Source organism: Dioscorea cayenensis, chromosome 5 (genome assembly GCF_009730915.1).
Source record: "Dioscorea cayenensis subsp. rotundata cultivar TDr96_F1 chromosome 5, TDr96_F1_v2_PseudoChromosome.rev07_lg8_w22 25.fasta, whole genome shotgun sequence".
Taxonomy (NCBI): Eukaryota; Viridiplantae; Streptophyta; class Magnoliopsida; order Dioscoreales; family Dioscoreaceae; genus Dioscorea; species Dioscorea cayenensis.
The window spans coordinates 19,235,046-19,243,849 of record NC_052475.1 but is presented as its reverse complement, the minus strand read 5'-3'; the positions used below and the strand labels follow the sequence as shown (position 1 = coordinate 19,243,849).

General features: G+C 44.0%; 1 non-coding gene across 1 annotated transcript; it reads right to left on the bottom strand.

The window, feature by feature from the left end:
* Positions 1 to 5,804: 5,804 nt before the first annotated feature.
* On the bottom strand, positions 5,805 to 5,911 carry LOC120262720. The gene has a single exon (XR_005536974.1). It is a non-coding gene; the product is annotated as a small nucleolar RNA R71 (small nucleolar RNA).
* Between the last annotated feature and the right edge of the window lie 2,893 nt (positions 5,912 to 8,804).

Sequence of the window (8,804 nt, the reverse complement as noted above, 5' to 3'; positions counted from 1 at the left end):
CAAGTCCCCTACGAGGTCCTAGTGGATAAATTGCTCAATCTTAACACCTCAAACCATATATGACCATAATAAACTCTAGGGATACCTAGGAGTACAACAGATTCCTATAGATAGATCTAATCCTACTTCTCAATCTCATGCCTCACACCAAATATGGTTACATAAAGTCTAGCAAATACAAAGATCGAAAGCACTCATAAGAAGGAAAAGGGGACACTCCACTATCTCATCACGCATCATCTCAATACTCTTTAATCTTGGAGTTCTAACCCTAATGGAGACCTCTCTCTCACTAAGGCAACAGATTATGCAATACTAATCAATCACAAGGATCAATACAACATGCAAGCATTGAGAAAACAAGATTAAAACTCAAATAAAATTGGATTTAATAGAAATCATAAAGTTATTTGACACACCCTTGCGTGTGACCGGCAAGTGCACGGGTTTATCAAAGTAATAATACCCCGGTGAGTGGGTAGTCAAATCCACAAGTAATAGTGATCAGAAATACAAAGATTGCTACTTAACTAAAGTGAAGATGAATCGATAGTGGTGTGAACAAAATCAATATGAAAAGGAATAAAGAAAATAAGAAATACAGGCGCAATAATATGAGAGGAAAGGCAATCGATAGAAAGTGGGGTACTAGGACATTGCTCCCCCTAGGATTATTGCTTCAAATGTAAGGCCAACTATTATGTCTACTAACTAATGTTTAACAAGTCATGAAAATCCTAAAATACATGATCCCAAACCTAAGGTCAACCGTGACTAACTCTATACTATGCCCCGGTAGAGAAATCAATCAGTATCAACACCTCACACTATGAATAGTTGAAAGAAGCTCTAGGGATTCCAAGTGATAAATCCTATTTCCTAATATAGATGTAACCCTTTGGACCAGGAGAAAGACCCTAGTCACAATTAAGCCCCAGCCATAAGGATTACTTCAATGCTTCACTCTGTTGCTCGCGCAACTAAGCCCTAGAGGAGTTCCTCTCGTAGCACTTTACTCTATTGTGACCGCAAAAAACTCTTGGAAAGTCGAGGTAGGATTAATCACAACAAAAGAGAAAGGGGATGCTCTGCTATCTTTCGACTCACCCTTTCGACCCCCTCCAATCTTGTTTTTTGTAATCCTCATGGTGTGTCACTCACTCACAAGGACTATAATGTAGACTCTCAACCCTAGTGTCACTCTAAGGGAGAAATGATTCAATAAGCATTCAAGATTGCAAGTCAATTAAAAACATCAATTAATGAAAGCATAATAAAAGATCTATGAAACAATAATATCCTAGGGTTTATAAGCCCAAGTACCCACTAGGGGTTTAGCTCTCCATGGAGCAAGATACAATCAATAATGAAATCAAAAGTAAAGAGATGCAATCCATGAGTAAAACCCCCTTGGTATTCATCACACCTCACTAAAGGTTCCCTCATCAAGCACCTCACCGAATCGATGTTGCCAAAAGCTCCTGCAAAAACTATCTTCTGATAGAATCCGGTGCTGGAGGCCATAGAACTACTCCAAAAACCTTGCCAAAGCCTCTCTAAACCGTAGCTGTAGGCCTGTCTAAAGTTGAGGAAAAGATGGAAAGGAGGATTATCAAATCGGGTGAAATCGCTTCTTTATATACAGCTGGAATCAAAAATCCACACGGGCGTGTGCAATTTCCACACGGTCGTGTGAAATTTCCACACGTCCGTGTGAATTTGTAGAACTTGGTTTTTTAGCAACTTATGAACAGTAACTGTTGCAGTAAATTCCTATAATGATTTACTACAGTTACCTGCTACAGTTCTCCACCAAAAAACACTCCCGAATCAACACTTTTCATCAAGACAACATAAACGGGCACACGTCTATGCCATAGATTGAGTCGCTTCTTGATAAGCGCTTGTGCGATATGATTACAAAGCGTTCATTCCTTATGTTGAGCATTACTTTTCTCAGTTTTTTACATTAATATGTGTGTTTTTATGTTACTTTTATGCAGGTAGGGTTGTGAGGCCGAGTATGAAGGAAATGGGTCAATGTGGATCACAATGCACCTATTTTGGAGGAGATCTTGCTAAGGTTCAAACACGAAGACATAGGTTAGGTGTGAGATGCTAGTGTGTGTGCCAACCTCCTCGCATTCGAGTGAGTACATCCATTTGGAGGGGCACAAAGGCAGGCACACTCGAGCATTCCATCTTATGCATACAAGAACAAGAACCCCACTAACATATATATCATTGAAGAAGCAAGTGATTCACGACGTGAACGTGTGCCCGTTTGCGTTACCTCGATGAAAGTATGCAATTGGGAAGTTATTCAGGTCAAAGACTGTAGCAGAGCACTGTAGCAATTAATGTAGCAGCACTGTTCAAAGCCGACCGAGAAATCAGAGAAACAGAGAATCCACACGGGCGTGTGGAAATTATCCATGCCCGTGTGGAAATTCCGCACGGGTGCGTGTACCGTCCACGCCCGAGGAGTTGCCCGATTCCAGCCCTATTTAAAGCCGATTCAGCCCCGATTTTGGTATTCTTTTCTCCATCTTTTCCCCAACTTGCGAGAGGGCTTCGGCTAGGGTTTCGAGGATTATTGCCCAAGGTTTTGGAGAGGTTCTATGGCTCCGACATCGTGATTCCATTAGGAAGAAGGTTGGTAGGGGAGCTTCGATCGAGGTGTATCCTATACCGGACGTCGAGAGGTACAGGAGCGTCCCCTTTCCCCTCCGATCTGATAGATTCTACCTCTGTTCCTCGAGTTCTTTCCGGCCATAATAGAGTGAATGGTCTAAGGGATGAACCTCCATTGGGGCCTAGTTGCGCGTGCAATGGAGTGAAGCGTTGAGGTGATCTTAGTATCTAGGGCTTAATTATGGCTAGGGACTTTCCGCCTGGACCAAAGGGTTAGGTCTAAATCTAGGAAGAGATTTATCACTTGGAATCCCTAGAGCTCATTGCAACTCTATGCGAGTGTGAGGTGTTGTGATTATTCGATTTCTCCTCCGGGACATGTATAGAGTTAGGCATAGTTGACCTTATATTTGGGACTATGTATGTAAGGATTTCCAAGACTCACCATTGAATTGATTAGGAAGCATAATAGAGAGTTCTTGCACTTGAACCGATTATCCTAGGTGAAGTATCATCCGAGTACCCCATCTTTATCGATTGCCTTGTCTTCTCCTTACTTTTGCTCTCTTACTTGTTGCTTTTAATTTCTGAGAATTGAATCATTACCACAATTATCATTGTTGATACTTCACATAGCTAAGAATCGAATTAAGTGTCTTTACTCCCTACTCCCTATGGATTCGACCCCGTTTACCCGGGATTATTACTTCGACAAGCCCGTGTGACACGCGTCCGAATATGCGTGTGTGTACCACAAGTGCACGGGTGTCGAAGTAATAAATACCCGGTGAGTCGGGTAGTCGAATCCATAGGGAACAGGGCTACTAGTACTAACTTCTTCTCTGCTATCTAGCCTAATGATAATGGGATAGTGTGGTGATCTATTGTGCGAAGAGATGAACACTGGAGACGAATATGCAAGGGTAAAATGGAAGAAGAATCTCAATCAGTAAAAGTGGGGTATTCGGGCAATGCTCCCCCTAGGATTCAGGTATTAGGTACCGGATAAGCAAAGTGTTTCTATGATGAGTAAGTTAAGTCGTGGAAATCCAAACATAATCGGGTCTATCTCTAGATCACCGATACTAGTCCCCTACGAGGTCCCGGTGGAGAAATCGCTCAATCTCAACACCTCACACCACATATGACCGCAAAGCACTCTAGGGATTCCAAATTGTGTATCCAATTCCTAAAGATTGATCCAACCCTAATTCCCGGCGAAGGATCCTAACCCCCTCAAGGTCCCGGTGGAGAAATCGAGCAATCTCACGCCTCCCACCAAATATGGTTGCATAGAGCTTAGGGAATGGAGATAGAATACACTAATCGGAGGGGAAAGGGGATACTTCACTATCTCATGATTCACCTTCTCAACCCTCTTCAATCTTGAGGTTCTAACCCTAATGGAGATCTCTCTCCCACCAAGGCAACAAATCATGCAAACCAAATAACCATAGGATCAATAAGGCAAGCAAGCATTAAACAATCAAGAATGAAACTTAACCAAACTCGGATTAAATAGAAATACAAAGCAAATCCACAAAAGATGAGAATCCTAGGGTTCACAAGCGCAAATACCCTCTAGGGTTTTAGCCCTCCATGGAGCAACATACAAAACACACCATCAATGAATGAAAGTACATTAAAACCATAGAAATAAACACCCTTATATATGAACTGATGGCCTTGATGGAGAGCTTTGACGTCTTGAAGGACCCACTCCGAAGCTAGGTTCACCGGTGGCTTCCTTTATGCTATGACGGAGGAGGAATCGATCAAAGTTGGTGACGAAGCGCCTCCAAAGCCGCAAAGACCTCCTCTCCAAACCCTAGCCGTCTCACCCCTCAAGAGCCGCACAAAAAGATGAGAAAAGAAATAGGGCAAAACGGCTATTTATAGGCCTTAGATCGCGTCTGTCACGTGCACTCACGTGCCCGTGTGGATTTTCCACGCACCCGCGTGGGCTGCAAGAATTTCCACGCGACGCGTGAACAGTAATTTTGCTAAAGTGAACCGCTACAGTACTTTCACAAACCGCGATCCGAACACTCTTCTCTTAAGGCCGCATGTCCGGGCACACGTCCATGTGGTAGGCTATAAAACTTTTCTTCATCGACGTATCTTTGAGAGGTCTTGCAATCTTCACAAAGAGAAGGAATATGAAGATGTGGCTGCCTTTGTGCCCTTCCAAATAGTGAATTGACTTGAATCTTCTTCGAAGTTAGCACACATCTCCACGTTTATGAACTGCTCTCGTGTCTTGATCCTTGAATTGAACAAGAACTCCCAACATTGTGTCTTTATAGCCTATCTTTGCTTCCTTTTTACTCTTTAAAGCATTCACAACCTATATGCATAAAAGAACACCAAATACACAATATGAGACATAAACCACAGTAAAAATGATGCTCAATGCATGTAAAACATATATAAAAATATGTCTACTCAAGCACTTATCACCGTGCACTTACGGGATATAAGCAAGGGGATCTTGTCAAGTTTTTGGCGCTGTTGCCGGGGAGTTAGGCGTTTAGAGATACTTTGCACTTTGTTTTCTTAGCTATTTCACTACACATTCTATTTCATATCTTCTTATTCTATCATCATTCTGATTTTCTTTTTCTTTACTTTTGGTGCAGCTCCAGGTTATGACCCGAGAAAATCCATCAATATTGATTGAAGGAGACACTGAGCTTGAACGTACACTTCGAAGGAAAGGGAAAGAACCTGTACAGGAATAGTCTAATCTAGCTGATTTGGAAGTAGAAGGATCTGACAACATGGCAGAACAAAATGAGCAATAACGAACACTATCCGATTGTGCTAGACCTTCAGTGTTGGGGACACAATCGAGTATTGTGCGTCCCCCAATTACAGCTCAGAATTTCGAGCTAAAGCTGGCGTTCATCCATATACTGCAGGAGTCTGCACAATTCAACGGTTTGGCAGATGAGGATCCAAACAGTCACATAGAGAGCTTCCTCAAGGTGTATGACATGCTGAAGATAAATGGTGTGATGGATGATGCCATCAAGTTGAGAGCCTTCCCATTTTCCTTAAAGGGGAAAGCGAAGCAGTGGCTATACTCATTACCTAGAGCATCAATCACTACATGGGAGGAGATGGTAGAAGCTTTTCTAGCCCATTATTTCCCTCAAGGAAAATTAGCAAAGCTTAGGAATGAGATCTCATCCTTTATGCAGTTGGAATTGGAGTCTCTATTTGAGACATGGGAAAGGTTCAAGGAACTCCTGCGCAAGTGTCCGCAACACGGATTCCCGGAGTGGATGATTGTTCAAACTTTCTACAATGGTTTGAACCCGAGTACAAGGCAACTCTTGGATGCGGCGGCAGGAGGTACCTTAGGTAGCAAAACCCCCAACGAGGCTCATCAATTGATTGAGGAAATGGTGTTAAATAGCCACCAGTGGAATGCTAGGGAAAAGAAAAAAATGGCCGGTTTCCATGAAATTGATGCGGTAACTTCATTGGCGGCCCAAGTGGAGAGTTTGAGTAAGAAGCTAGATCTTATAGCTTCGAATAAAGTTGCGGTCGTGACCAATTATACCGGTTGTGGTGGAGGACGTGCTCCCTCCGATTGCCCAATTGTCATTGGTGATGTTTCTTCAGTTGAGAATGTTGACTTTGTAGGTAATGGAATGAGACCTCAAGGGAATCCATATAGCAACACCTACAATTCAGGATGGAAGAATCATCCCAACTTTTCATGGAGTAATCAAGGACCACAGAAGACCATGGGGCCATCAGGGTTCCAACAACAACAACAACAACAAGTCCCTCAAGTGGAAAATAGAATTTCAGGTTTGGAAACCCGAATGACGGATTTGGAGAAGCACTTGGTTAGATTTGTTCAATCGGCAAATACAAGGTTTGAATCAGTCGAGGCTACACTTTGCAATCACACCGCCTCCTTGCATAATCTTGAAAATCAAGTGGGGAAAATTGCAAAATCTCTCTCCGAAAGGCCACATGGGAGTTTACCAAGTAACACGGAAACAAACCCGAGAGAACATGTGAAGGCGATCGCTTTGAGAAGCGGTCGTGAGGTTTAAGGGAGGCTTCCGAGTGAGAAGCCGAAAGAACACGCTCCCGAGGTTGTAGAGGTTGAGAAGGGAGCAAACAAAGAGAAAGAGGTGGCACCCCCACCTTTCAAGCCAAGAATCCCTTTATCCCTCTAGATTGAAGAATGACCAAGGGGATGAGCGAGATAAGAAGTTCTTGAGTTTGTTCAAGCAACTCCACATCAACATTCCTTTTTGTTGAGGCTTTGGCTCAAATGCCTAAGTATGCAAAGTTCCCGAAAGACCTATTGACCAACAAGAGGAAATTGGAGGAGAGTGCTTCGGGTGGTCTCGGATGCTTCATGCTCGGCGGTGTTGCAAAAAAGAACATGCCGAACAAGAAGAAGGACACAGGAAGCTTCATTATTCCGTGTAACATCGGCAACTTAGGTGAGGAAAATGGCATTGGCGGATTCAGGGGCAAGTATCAACGCTCATGCCATATACTTTCTTCCAAAAGCTAGGCTTGGGTGAGCCCTAGGCCTACTCGAGATGACTTTACAATTGGCGGACCGAGCGGTATGACATCCGAGAGGCATCATTGAAGACGTGCTTTGTCAAGGTGGACAAGTACATTTTTTTCTCGTTGACTTTGTAGTGCTAGATGTCGATGAGGATGCGGATGTACCCTTGATACTTGGGAGACAGTTCTTGCGGACTTCCAAAGCATTGATTGACATGAACGGCGGAGAGCTTACATTGAGAGGCGGGGACGATAAGCTCACTTACCGCCTTGCTGAAGCCATGCGGCATTCTCTCAATTTTGATGACACTTTATATTTTCTAGACACTACTGATGAGATTGTTAATGAATATATACAGGAAATGTTCAATCTGGATCCGTTTGAAGGTTTGTTAGACCAAGAGGAGAGCAATGAAGAAGTAATGATGCTTGGTTCGAATGGAGAGGAAACATCTACCCCGGTGATCTTGAAGAATGTGCTCCGGAAATTAAAGAGGACTAGGAGATGCCACCGAAAATGCCCCAAGACTATTGGAGACGTACATGAGCCAAGGAAGTTGGACGAACGATTGCTAGGTGGTCCGAAGCCCGATAGTACACCATCTACCCTCAAGAGACTTTGCTCATCATGCTTTCAAATTATGGGTAAGAGGGCAACCTTCATTCATGAACCCCCGTGAGGTAAGAAAGATACGTCAAGCTTAGTGACGTTACACAAGCGCTTCTTGGGAGGTAACCCAAGTGTTTACTATTTTCATACCTTTTAGTTTAGTTTGTTTGCATGAATAAATTGTTAAGTGTTGGTGTTGAAATTTCTGAGAATTTGTGCTGCGATTTTATTGTGGGTTTTTAAAAGAATTCATTGTGTGTTTTGTTGCGAATTGGCGAAGTTTGGTCGTTTGAGTTCTATTTTGTTTTTTTTCTGGTAAATTTTGCATAATAGGGCAGGCTCTGAGTGTGCAAACATGTTCAGAAAATTTTTGCAGAGCATGCAGGTTTTTCTAAGTCATCCAGAGAAAACACACGGGCGTGGGGAATTTCCGCACGCCCGTGGCTGTGTACTGTGAACTCATCCAGAGAGGACACAGGGGCGTGCGGCTACCCCTGTGGATGACCATGCGACTGGCGCACGCCCGTGGGTAATTTCGGCACGGGCGTGTGAATCCTTGCAGAGTTGGGCAGATTTTCCCGAGAACACACAGGGCCGTGGACTCGCCCCTGTGGGTGACCTTTTGAACCACGCACGGGCGTAGGGTAATTTCCGCATGCCCGTGCGCAACTCTGCAGATTGCTTCCTCCATCCCAAGAAAACACAGGGGCATGCGGCTGGCCCTGTGAGTTGGGCATGTGAATGTCCACGCCCGTGGGGAATTTCCGCACGGGTGTCCGTAATACTTGATATTTTTCTCGGTTGTCCAGGGAAGCCACAGGGGCGTGCATCTACCCCTGTGGGTCGGACGCACGGGCGTGGGTAATGTCCGCACACCCGTGTGAGAGCAGTCAGAGTCAAAGGAGCACTTTCCCGAGAAAGCACAGGGACATGTGTATACCCCTGTGGCGCTCTCGAAGTGAGACGCACGGGCATGGGTAATTTCCACACACCCGTGGGGATACACAGAATTTTA